Consider the following 10,917-nt stretch of genomic DNA (forward strand, 5'->3'; position numbering starts at 1 on the left):
TCTTCCTCTTCCCTTCCTCTTCCTCTTCCTCTTCCTCCTCTTCCTCCTCCTCCTCTTCCTCCTCCTCCTCTGCCTCTTCCTCCTCCTCCTCTTCCTCTTCCTCTTCCTTCTCTTCCTCCTCCTCTTCCTCCTCCTCTGCCTCTTCCTCCTCCTCTTCCTCCTCCTCCTCCCTTCTTCCTTCTCTTCTTCCTCCTCTCTCCTCCCCCCCTCCTTCCTCCCCTCTCCTTCCTCCTCTTCCTCCTCCTCCTTCTTTCCTCCTCTTCCTCTTCCCTCTTCTCCTCTCTTCCTCTTCTCTTCCTCCTCCTCTTCTCTTCCTCTTCTTCCTCCTCTTCTCCTCCTCTCTTCTCCCTCTCCTTCTCTCTCCCCTCTCCCCCCTCCTCTCCCCCCCTTCTCTTCCTCCTCTTCTCTTCCTCCTCCTCTTCCTCCTCCTCCTCCTCTTCCTCCTCCTCTTCCTCTCCTCCTCCTCTTCCTCTTCCTCCTCCTCCTCCTCCTCCTCTTCCTCCTCCTCCTCTTCCTCCTCCTCTTCCTCCTTCCTCCTCCTCCTCTTCCTCCTCCTCCTCTTCCTCCTCCTCCTCCCTCCTCTCCTCTTCCTCCTCCTCTTCCTCCTCCTCCTCCTCCTCCTCCTCCTCCTCCTCCTCCTCCTCCTCCTCCTCCTCCTCCTCCTCCTCCTCCTCCTCCTCCTCCTCCTCCTCCTCCTCCTCCTCCTCCTCCTCCTCCTCCTCCTCCTCCTCCTCCTCCTCCTCCTCCTCTTCCTCCTCCTCTTCCTCCTCCTCTTCCTCTTCCTCCTCCTCTTCCTCCTCCTCTTCCTCTTCCTCTTCTTCCTCCTCCTCCTCTTCCTCCTCCTCCTCCTTTTCTTCCTCCTCCTCCTCCTCTTCCTCCTCCTCCTTTTAATGGTAAAGCCCAGCACACTTCAGCACCAGGACTGGCATGGAGTCAGAGGAGATGGCTGGGTGACCCAATGGAGCCTCACACAGCGAAGAGGATGAGGAAGGCGACCATCTATCAGAAGAGCCCCATGGCCTCAGACAGGGCAAAACCCAGGATGGCATAGGAGAAGAGCTGCTGCTTGAGAGACGGGTTCCTGGCATAGCCAATAATCAAGCTACCAAACACTGCCAATGCCAGCCCCTGACCCAGCCACACCAACTGTGGTGGCCCCAGCACCAATAAACTCAGCTGTGGAAAATAACGCTGGTCTGGCCACCTGGAGAGGGGAGCTGCAGCAGGCAGGCTGTTTAGATGGGGCCTATGGTCTACTCAGGAGGGAGGCAGACACAGGACTGATTAGACCCCTAGGAGCCTATCAGAACTGAAGAACCCAGCAGTGCCTTGAGGGTCTGTATTCAGTCTGTGCTCACACCTCTGCTGCAGCTCCTGCTAGGGCCACAGCACTCTGCCTGCTCGAGGTGGCGGACTCCGAGGAGGATCTTTATATACTCCCCCACAATGCTTACTAGCTACAATGTATAAAATCTCGACGTCAGGGTAGCAAAACCCAAAAGACCACCTAGCTTAGAGATTAAAGCTATCTGTGTCAGCACTGGATGAAGCAGCAGCCTGCACTTCCTGCTTCAGGAAGGGTAGGGCGTCTCTTCTGGGTTGTTATTTACTAAATCACACCAGAAATCTAACTGTCACTAGTTCTGACAGGCACCAAAGTTTAACAGTGACTAGAGCACTAGGTACACTCCATACTACTCCAAGATCACAGAGGGCTTTGCTCCAGCTTAGACATCTGGCAGCTAAGTGATCATGTGATTCTGGGGCAGGAGAAAAAATAGTTTTTTCTCTACAAGAACATGAGTGGAGCAGCTTGTGGTGTTATATTTATGCTAACCTCCTGACTCTGATGTGTCTGTGAAAGAAAATGTCCTTGTCTTTAGGAATACACACGGAGGGGTGACCTCTCCAGTGACCCAGGAACTAGGAATAGCGATGGGTCCCTGGTAAGGAAGGTAGCTATGTGATACATGGTGTGCACACATTGAAGACCTGGTGTGAGGATGTGTACGTGTTCTTTACAGCACCCTTTCAACCTTTCAAAAAATCTGGACTTATTTAAAAAATTAAAAGCTATTCATAAACACAATCAACGCAACTTCTGTTCATCCTAGTTTGGAGAGGGGGCAGGGAGAGAGGGGAAAGAGAGAGACAGAGAGAGCTGGCAGGCTCAGCTTCTGTGTGGACAGTTGCGTGTCCAGCAGTCGTGCAGGGTGCTGACAGAGAAGCGTTAACATTACTGCTGGCCCTGTGCCAGTGAGGGGGGAAACAAGTGAACAGTGAACGCCTGTAGGGCCGGCCGGCAGAGGGGCTGTTCTAGGACCTGTGACAGGGAAGCGGGAAGCTGGCTGGGGCAGAAGTGGAACTGGTAAGGCTGAGTCACAAGGACCAGGGCTCCAGCTCTCTCCCATCACAGGGAAAGGTAGTAGCAAGTGACCCAAAACTCAGCTCTGACTCTCATTACGCAAGCACTGTTCTGGGTCATTTACAGATGTCACTGGACTAACTCCCAGAACACTCACCTTGAAGATGAGGACAGTGGCTTAGAAGGGGTAGGAGAGAGGGGCTGTATAGAGCAGGGGAATGAAAGAGATTTGTTGTCTGACCATCATGCTGAATGCCACTCAAAATGCTGGCTGAACTAAGGATTTACAGAATTGACCAATGGCTATGGAACACTCAGGAACAAAAGCCAAAGGCTAAATGAAGCAGGGCCCATGCTGGCCTCTCGCCTCCAGTATCACAACTACCAGTGGCTCTTCTCAGCTCTTCTCACCCCACCCCTACCCTAAGCTCCTCTAGTTCTTGAGCCTCCCTCACCCAGCCTCTCATTCTCCCACAACCCTGACATTTCAGCTCTGTGCTTGAGCCCCACCCCTCTATTTTTTTTTTCTTCCTCTCTTGGCTTCCTCTCCTTTGCTCACACTCTCTCTGTCTTTCTCCCTCGCCCACCTCTCTTTCTCTCCTCCCATGGCCCATCCAGTCTGCTGGTCATTTTCAGTGTACTACTTTCCCTCCATGCTCTGGACTCCCCGGATACCTCTGGCTGTGTTCCCCTTCGTATCTGTGATACAAACCTTCCCTCAAACATACCTTGGAGCTGTCAGGTCCCCACTTTATACATCTGGTTCCCAAACCCTCAGTGTATACACATACCTCTCTGAGGACATCTGCTATATAATACTAACCTTAGCTTTGTTTCTCATGGACTGACCGAGGTAGGGCCACTGCAGCTAACAGCCAGAGCCCTTGGGTACTAACAGAAGTTCCCGGCCCTTATAAGAAAAGAAGCGAGGTCTCTTAGCGAGTGATCAAGCGATCGATTGCCACGGACAGCCCAGAGACAAACTCCTGTGCACCAGCCCCACTAACTCTTCATGGAGATCTGAATACAGAGCTGAGGGCAAAGCCATTCCCAGAGAATTCCTAACCCTGATGGCTCTCAGCGATTTTGAAGTCTCCGTTCACATTCCTTGGTTAAACGGAAACATCTGAAGCTGAAGTCGTAGGTTTAAACAGCCCTCCAGAGGTTTTGGTAAAAAATGAGGGAGCAGCTAGAAGCTAATTCCTTCCTCATTTCCTGGAAGAGCAAAATGCACAAAGGTAAACAGAACAGCAAACTCAAGTTCTGTCCGGTAAGCCAGAGACTCAAGCATGGAAGGACTGCAGAAAAAAAAAGAGCTCACCGAAAAGACATCATGATGAAATTATTACTCACACAGATAACTATTTGGGGCAGAGAGGGAAGGGCAGAGATTACAGCAAGCTAGTCCAGGCGAGGCCAATTAAAACAATACCCAACAGTAAAACTCTCCAGCAAACAGGCCTACCCCATGGCTGGGCACTCACCAGTGGTTTTGCCTTTGGCATTATGGGCATTTTGATTTCTAAAGCACCAGGGGTGGAGGTGGGGTCCTATGCATTGTAGGAGGTTAGCAAGAGAGAAGTACGAAGTGCATCTCCACTGTCTGTTTGACTGGCTTTGGAGTCACCGAGGAGTCACACCTCTAAAAGTGTCTGTGGAGGCATTCACAGGGATGAAGATCCACCCTGAATGTGGGTGGCACCATCTCACAGGCTGGGGCCTTGGACTGAATAAAAAGCGGCACAGAAGAAAGTGAGCTAAGCACCAGAATTCATCCCTGTCTCCTGACAGCAGGTGACATGTGACCAGCTGTCTCACGTTCCCACCGCCGAGCCCTCTCTGCAACGATGGACCCTTAAACCAGGAGCCCAAACAAACCCTCCCTTCCTTGAACTGCCTTTTGTTGAGGGTTTTGTTACAACAACGAGAAAAGTAATTGATGCAGTTGTGGGCTACCCACTAGAGGCCAGCAGTGTGAGCCCCTACCCCAAACAAGAAGTGATTAGACATTGCCACAATCTTTGGGGACAAAGTTTCCCAAGGTTGGTGTTCCCTGCTGTAAAGATCCATTGGTTATGACACACACTACAGATCTGTGAGCACCAGGGAGGGATGGAGGAAACTCACTTCAGAAGGTAAGGTGAGACACAAGGATACAGGGAAAGGTAGCACAATAACCCTCAGCAGATCCCACACCCACATGGGGCTCACAACCATCTGTAACTCTAGTCTCAGGTCGCCCAGCTCCCTCTTCTGGCCTCTCTGGGTATTGCACACACCTGATACACACACCTTAAAGAACTTCCTTCCTACAAACTGAGCTGTGAACACACAACTCACAGGCAAGAACCTTTCTGCAGTGAGTTAACATAGACTAAAGACAACTGCACTAAAGAAAATGGGTGGGGAGGGCCAATGAGCCTACCAGATGGAAAACACTGGATAGAAAACTGTGGCCGTGGATTAGATGAAAATTCCAAGCAACTCGTGATCAGTGGGGGGAGGTGGGGGGGACACAGTCTGAAAAAGACAATTGCTCCCATGAGGGAAAGCACAGTTAAGGGAAGCAAGACAAAGCAGGGGAGTGACAGAGGCAGGGGACTGTCCGGAGAGATGTGAGGACAGATAAAGAAACAGCAGCTAGCAGTTGGACGCGCTCAGCCAGAGCAGAGTAATGGTAACAAACTAGTGATCGTGAAGGAAATCCAACGGGGCAGAGTGAAGACAGTGGCTGTTTTTAATTCCAGTGAAAATTACAGATACAGAAAAAAAAGGACAAAGGGAGCCAACATACACATAATTAGAATTCCTAAAGAATAAAAGCCGAACAATGAAATACTTAAAATAGAGCGCAGAGAGATGTGCTTGAAACCAAAGATATAAATCTACCTGAAAGGCACCCTCTGTGCCAGGGATCTATGACCTAGAACAGCCAATTCCAAGACTCTTCTAATAAAATTAACAGACTTAAAAGGGGAAACAAAAATTTTCTTTGACCAGCCAAGCTCCCCCCTCCCCCAATAAGTGACTCATAAAGGATAAAATGAGGCTGTCTGTGCAGCAGCCAGGGCTGGGCATCGGCTGGAGACTCTCGGGTGTTGTAACTATGCTGTGTCTTCTTCAGATAATGACTGAGTCCTGTGCCATGTTTTCCTCTATATATTAAAATGTAAAAATGTGTCTGTGCACCAGGCGTGTAGAGCACTCACGGAGACCGGAAGAGGGAGTTGGTTCCCCTGGGAACAGAGTTATAGACGGTTGAGCCTGGCTGTGGTGCCAGGGACTGAGCGTCTCTCCAGGCCTTTTTGACCACTTTACTAGGATCGCCTTTCGCTGTAGAGTTGTAACCATTTCCTAAATAGTCTAGATATAAGACTCAGAAGTTTATCATCTCAATCCTGTAAAGTGTGTACTCATCTTTGTAAGGTGCTTTTTTGCGTGTGTGTGTGTGTGTGTGTGTGTGTGTGTGTGTGTGTGTTGGTCAGAGGATAGCCTGTGCAAGTCAAGTCTGTCAAGCCATCAGGGGGGAACCTTTACACACATGTGCCATCTTGCTGGTGCCCGTTCACTTTCTTATTGGAATTCTTTGATGTATGAAAACTTTCAATGTGTAAGACCAGGGCCTTCCACGCAACCTAGGCTGTACTGAACACTCGATGCTCCTACCTCAGCCTCCAGGATGCTGGAATTGTACATACACGTCACCGAGCCCAGCAGAAAGACTTTAGTTTTGATTAAGTAGACTTTTATGTTGTTTTCTTTAACTGTTGGTGCCTTCGACGTTGTGCCTGAGATGCCATTCGGGCAAAAGACTTGCTCCTTTGTTTTCTCGTGAGAGTTTTATAACTTTAGCTCCTATGTTTTGTCTTTTGAGTTTTTGTTTGTTTGGTTAGTTCTTGTTTGTCTGTTTGCCCGTTTTGAGTTAGTTTTCGTGCATGCTGTGAAGCTAGGGCCCATTGCCTGTGACCTGTGGTACACAGTTACTCCAGCAGCATCTGATGAAGACACGCCCTTCGCCCTTCGCCCTTGCATTAGTCACTTTTCTTGTTGCTCTGACAGAATATCCTGCAAAAGCTGCATAAAGGAGGAAGGACTTCCTTCAGCTTACTTTTCAGGGGAACATCACAGCAGGAAAGTCATCTTCTCGCGAGCTTCTCGGCCCCTGTCAGACGCCATCTGTAATCTAGACACAGAGAGCCATGGATACGAGCTCACGCTCTGCTTCGTATCCAGCCCAGCACTCCAGCCCATGGGACAGAGCTGCCCACATTTAGGATGCGTCTGCCCATTTCAGTTAACTGAGTATAGAAAATCCTGAACACACATGCCCAGAAACTGTTTCCATGGTGATTCTAAAACCTGTCATGTTGACAAGTCAAAATGAACCTTCACCCCCATCCCGTGTCCTTGGCACTTTGGTAAGATAATTGGCCATTGACACATGATTTTAGTTTTGGAGCCTGTGTCCAATTTCCTTATGATCAATCTACTACCAAGCAGGTTATGTTCCTGTGGGGTTTTTTTTAGTAATTTCTGAACTAGGGTGTCTTCCCCCTTGGTTGTTTTTCTGTCTACTCAATGCTCCCTAGCATTTACACAAACCTTAGACCCAGCATTTCCGTTTGTGGGCAGGTGTTAGAATGCTGAAGAGTTGCACTGACTCTGTAGGTCAATGTGAGACTATTAGATGTCAACAATACCAACTTTTCTAACCAATGAGCATGGAACCTTCCCATTTACTTGGTTGTCTTTAATTTCTCTCAGCGATGTTTTTACAGTGTTCTGTGTTTTATTTTTATGTCTCCTTACTTAAATGCATTCCTAAATGCTCCAATTTAATCTTAATTCAACGAATGCCTTTAAATTCTTTTCTATGATAAAATACTACAACTAAATGCAACTTAAGGAAAAATGGTTTATTTGTGAATACAGCTCAGAGGGATCGAGTCCATCATGGGGTTGGGGGAAGCTGGAAACAGAGAGAGAGAGAGAGAGAGAGAGAGAGACAGAGAGAGAGACAGAGAGAGAGAGACAGAGAGAGAGAGAGAGAGAGAGAGAGAGAGAGAGAGAGGCCTATTTTATGCATTAGTTAGGTTCTCTTCTCGGTTGTCGGATTGTTCCTGGCTAGTGTGTAGAGATAAGCCTGACTTGCATGTAGTTTTGTGGTTGCTTCTCTGGTGTTTGCTACACAGGGAACTGTAATGTGAGTGGAGATAGCATCACTGCGGCCTCTCTAAGCTGGGTGACTTTTATTTATTCTTACACTTGATGGTTCTAGCTGGAATATCCAGTGCATTGTTCTTCCTGGTCACAACAGGAAGTTTTTGGTGTCTCCTGGCTTTGATATTAGATGTTGGGTTTTGATAAAGGTCCTTGAGGAGGTTTCTTTCCTTTCCTACTTTTGCCGAATGCCTTGTTTTGTTCTGTTGAGACTGGGCGACCGATTCAGTTAAGTGATCTTTCCGGATGAATTGAGAGGCCAGGTGATTTTTTTTCCCCACAACTTCGCTCTGTTGCTGGAGTATAACACACTGGGTTCTTTGTGTTGTATTAAATCACCTTTGCCTTCTGACTGGTTGCGCCATTCTTTCAGAATGTCATGGGTCTGCTTTGCCCATGTTTGTTGAGGGTTTTTGCACATAGATACTGACCTACATTTCTCTCACGATGGTTTGGCTTTGCTGTCAGGGTCTTGCTGGCCTCCTGACCTGAAGTGAGATGTGTTCCTTGGCATTCCATGTTTTGGATGATTTTGAGGGGGGAAAAAAGGTTCTATTCATTCTTCACATGTTGAGTAGAATTGACCACTGAAGCAGTGGAGGCCTTGACTTTTCTCCTCTGAGAGATTTTCAGTGTTGTTAATTCAGTGTCTTTACTTGGCGTAAGTATACAAGCAGCTTGGGTTGTTTTTTTTTAATACTTTCAGCTTAAACCTCAATTTGTTTTGTTTTAGTTTTGTGAGTCAGAGTCCCACTCTTAACCCCCGACCCCAGTAAAAATAAGCCACACTGTCTCAAGAGGGATCTCAACATAAGCAAGAGGCTGGAAAGCACGGCGGGACCAAGGACAGCCATACCAGGCAGGTAAGAGTAACTAGGACGTGAGTAGGCAGCTAACAAGTGCAATGCAGGCTAATGAGCATCACCCATGGTGACAAAGAGCAGTGGAATGACTCGAGTGCCACCCACATTAAATGCAAAAATACAGCCATGATTAATAGCTGTGCATTAGATGTCCAAGCTATTCCACTCAACGTTAAGTTCCGCAATGCATGGAGGTCGGCAGCATGCTCGTATCCACCTCTCCTGATGGGTCACATGGAGGGAAGGATCAAAGTTAGTGTGCATCCGGGACAACTCTGCAGAGCGAGAGGCCTCTGTCTCAGTACAAGACCTTATTTTTTTAATCCTAAAGTAGCCCATAATAGCAGGAAGCTTATCCCACATTCTCTCCAGGTTGTGGTTTGGTGAAGTCGAGTTACCTCTAGCCAGACTTGCTGGTACAGCCTGTAATCCTAGCACTCAGGGTATAAGGCAGGAGAGTAATATGAGTCCAGGCCAGACTAGAATACAAACTGAGACCCTATCTTTTTTTTTAATTAAGAAGAAAAAGAAAGGTGTGTGTGTGTGTGTGTGTGTGTGTGTGTGTGTGTGTGTGTCCCTATATAAAGAAGAAGGAAAAGGGGAAATTATATAGGGAAGCAAGAGAGGAGAAAGAAGAAGGAAACAAAGAATGGCGGTGGGAACAAACTGGACCCTATAGGCTCATATATTTGAATGTTTGGTCACCAGCTGATGGAACAGTTTGGGGAGGATTAGGAGATGTGTATGACCTTGTTAGAAGAAGGGTATCACTCGACTGGTCTTTGAGGTTTCAAAAGCCCACACCATTCCCAGTTCCCTGTCTCTCTGTCTCTGTCTATGTCTCTTTGCCTCTGTCTCTCTGTGTCTGTCTGTTTGTCATTCTGTCTCTCTGTTTGCCCCCACCCCCCGGTACACACACAGATCAGGTATAAGATCTCAGTTACCGCTGCAGCACCATGCCCGCTTGCCTGTGCCATGCTTCCCACAATGCTGGCCACAGACTCTAGCCTTTGCAGCCACAAGCTCCCAGACTAAATGCTTTGTTTTATAAGTTGCCTTGAGCATGCGTTCTCTTCACCAGAATAGGACGTTAGCTAAGACGGGAAGGGAAAGAAGGATGAGAAGCAGGGCAGAGAAAGGAGGAAGAGGGGAGCAGCCACCAAGTTACCAGTACATACCACTGCTCCTGACAGAAGACCATGGGCCTGCATGTGGTGTTCACGAGCCTGGATCCAGTGTGGCAATTATTATTTGCACATGTGTTTTATTGCAGAAATTTTATGGTGGGCCAGGGTGGGCTGAGTGTGATTTAACTTCATGGCTCAGAAAAAGAATGGAACAGATTTTAGGAGCTCTCCACCAGTGTCTTTCACAGCCCATACCTTGGTCATTGATATCTCATTGATATTGGCATGCTTATTCTCGTACAGGCAGGGTGCACACAATCCTTCCCTATGGGGGACATACAGCCCTCCCCTATGGGGGACACACAGCCCTCCCCTATGGGGAACATACAGCTTCCCAATGGGGAACATACAACCCTTCTTTATGGAGAACATACAACCCTTCCCTATGGGGAACATACAGTCCTTCCCTATAGGGGACATACAGCCCTCCCGTATAGGGGACACACAGCCCTCCCCTATGGGGGACACACAGCCTTCCCCTATGGGGGATACACAGCCCTCTCCTGTGGGGGACACATAGTCCTCCCCTATGGGGAACATACAGCCCTTCCTTATGGGGACATATAGCCCTTCCCTACGGGAGACAAAACAATGTTCGCCCAGTGAGTTACATGCAGAGTTCTCCATAGGGTCAGGGGTGTTTCTGCTAAGAATGATGACTCACTTTTTTGCTTTATTCTGGTTTGTTTGCTTTTATTGGCATGTTTTCTAAACAGAAATAGAAAGAAGACATGAAGCTGGATGGGTAGGAAGGGGTGGGGTCTAGAAGGAGACAAGGAAAGGGAAGCTATGATCGGGATCTACTTATGAAAAAAACCATTTCTTTTCAATTCTTAAAAGAAAAAGAATGATGACCCAGGCTCTAAAGACCTTTGGTGTGCCCCACTCATCGGCCAAGAAGAGCCACGAATAACACACAAGATAGGGGGCAATGGTGGGGGGCCCTGGTGCCCCAGATTTACCTTCTGAAAGTTTCAGCCTTGTTTGTACTGCTCTTCTGAAGTAGCTACCAGGAAGTATGTCTCCCTTAAAAGCTGTTTGGGGAGTTAAACAGTTAGGAGACTTTTGTGGTATAGTTGGGAAAGAAACAATTGTCTGGACTCTGTGTTAGGATTCCTCCTATTATTCTGTGAGCCAGTAGCCACGTGTATGTCTCTTTCTCACAAACACCTATGCTGACTTCATTCTGGTCATCCTTGCTTAGCCACACCCCATTCCCCTCTCCTGACAGCTATTTTGAGACTGCTGGAATAATAGGTTCACATGTGAATGAACACCCCTA

The 10,917-nt window shown here is 48.0% G+C and overlaps 1 pseudogene; it reads right to left on the reverse strand.

Annotated features, from left to right (window-relative positions):
- Positions 1-966: 966 nt before the first annotated feature.
- On the reverse strand, positions 967-3,870 carry LOC116900869 (annotated as a pseudogene).
- Between the last annotated feature and the right edge of the window lie 7,047 nt (positions 3,871-10,917).

Source organism: Rattus rattus, chromosome 5, assembly GCF_011064425.1.
Source record: "Rattus rattus isolate New Zealand chromosome 5, Rrattus_CSIRO_v1, whole genome shotgun sequence".
NCBI classification, from domain to species: Eukaryota; Metazoa; Chordata; class Mammalia; order Rodentia; family Muridae; genus Rattus; species Rattus rattus.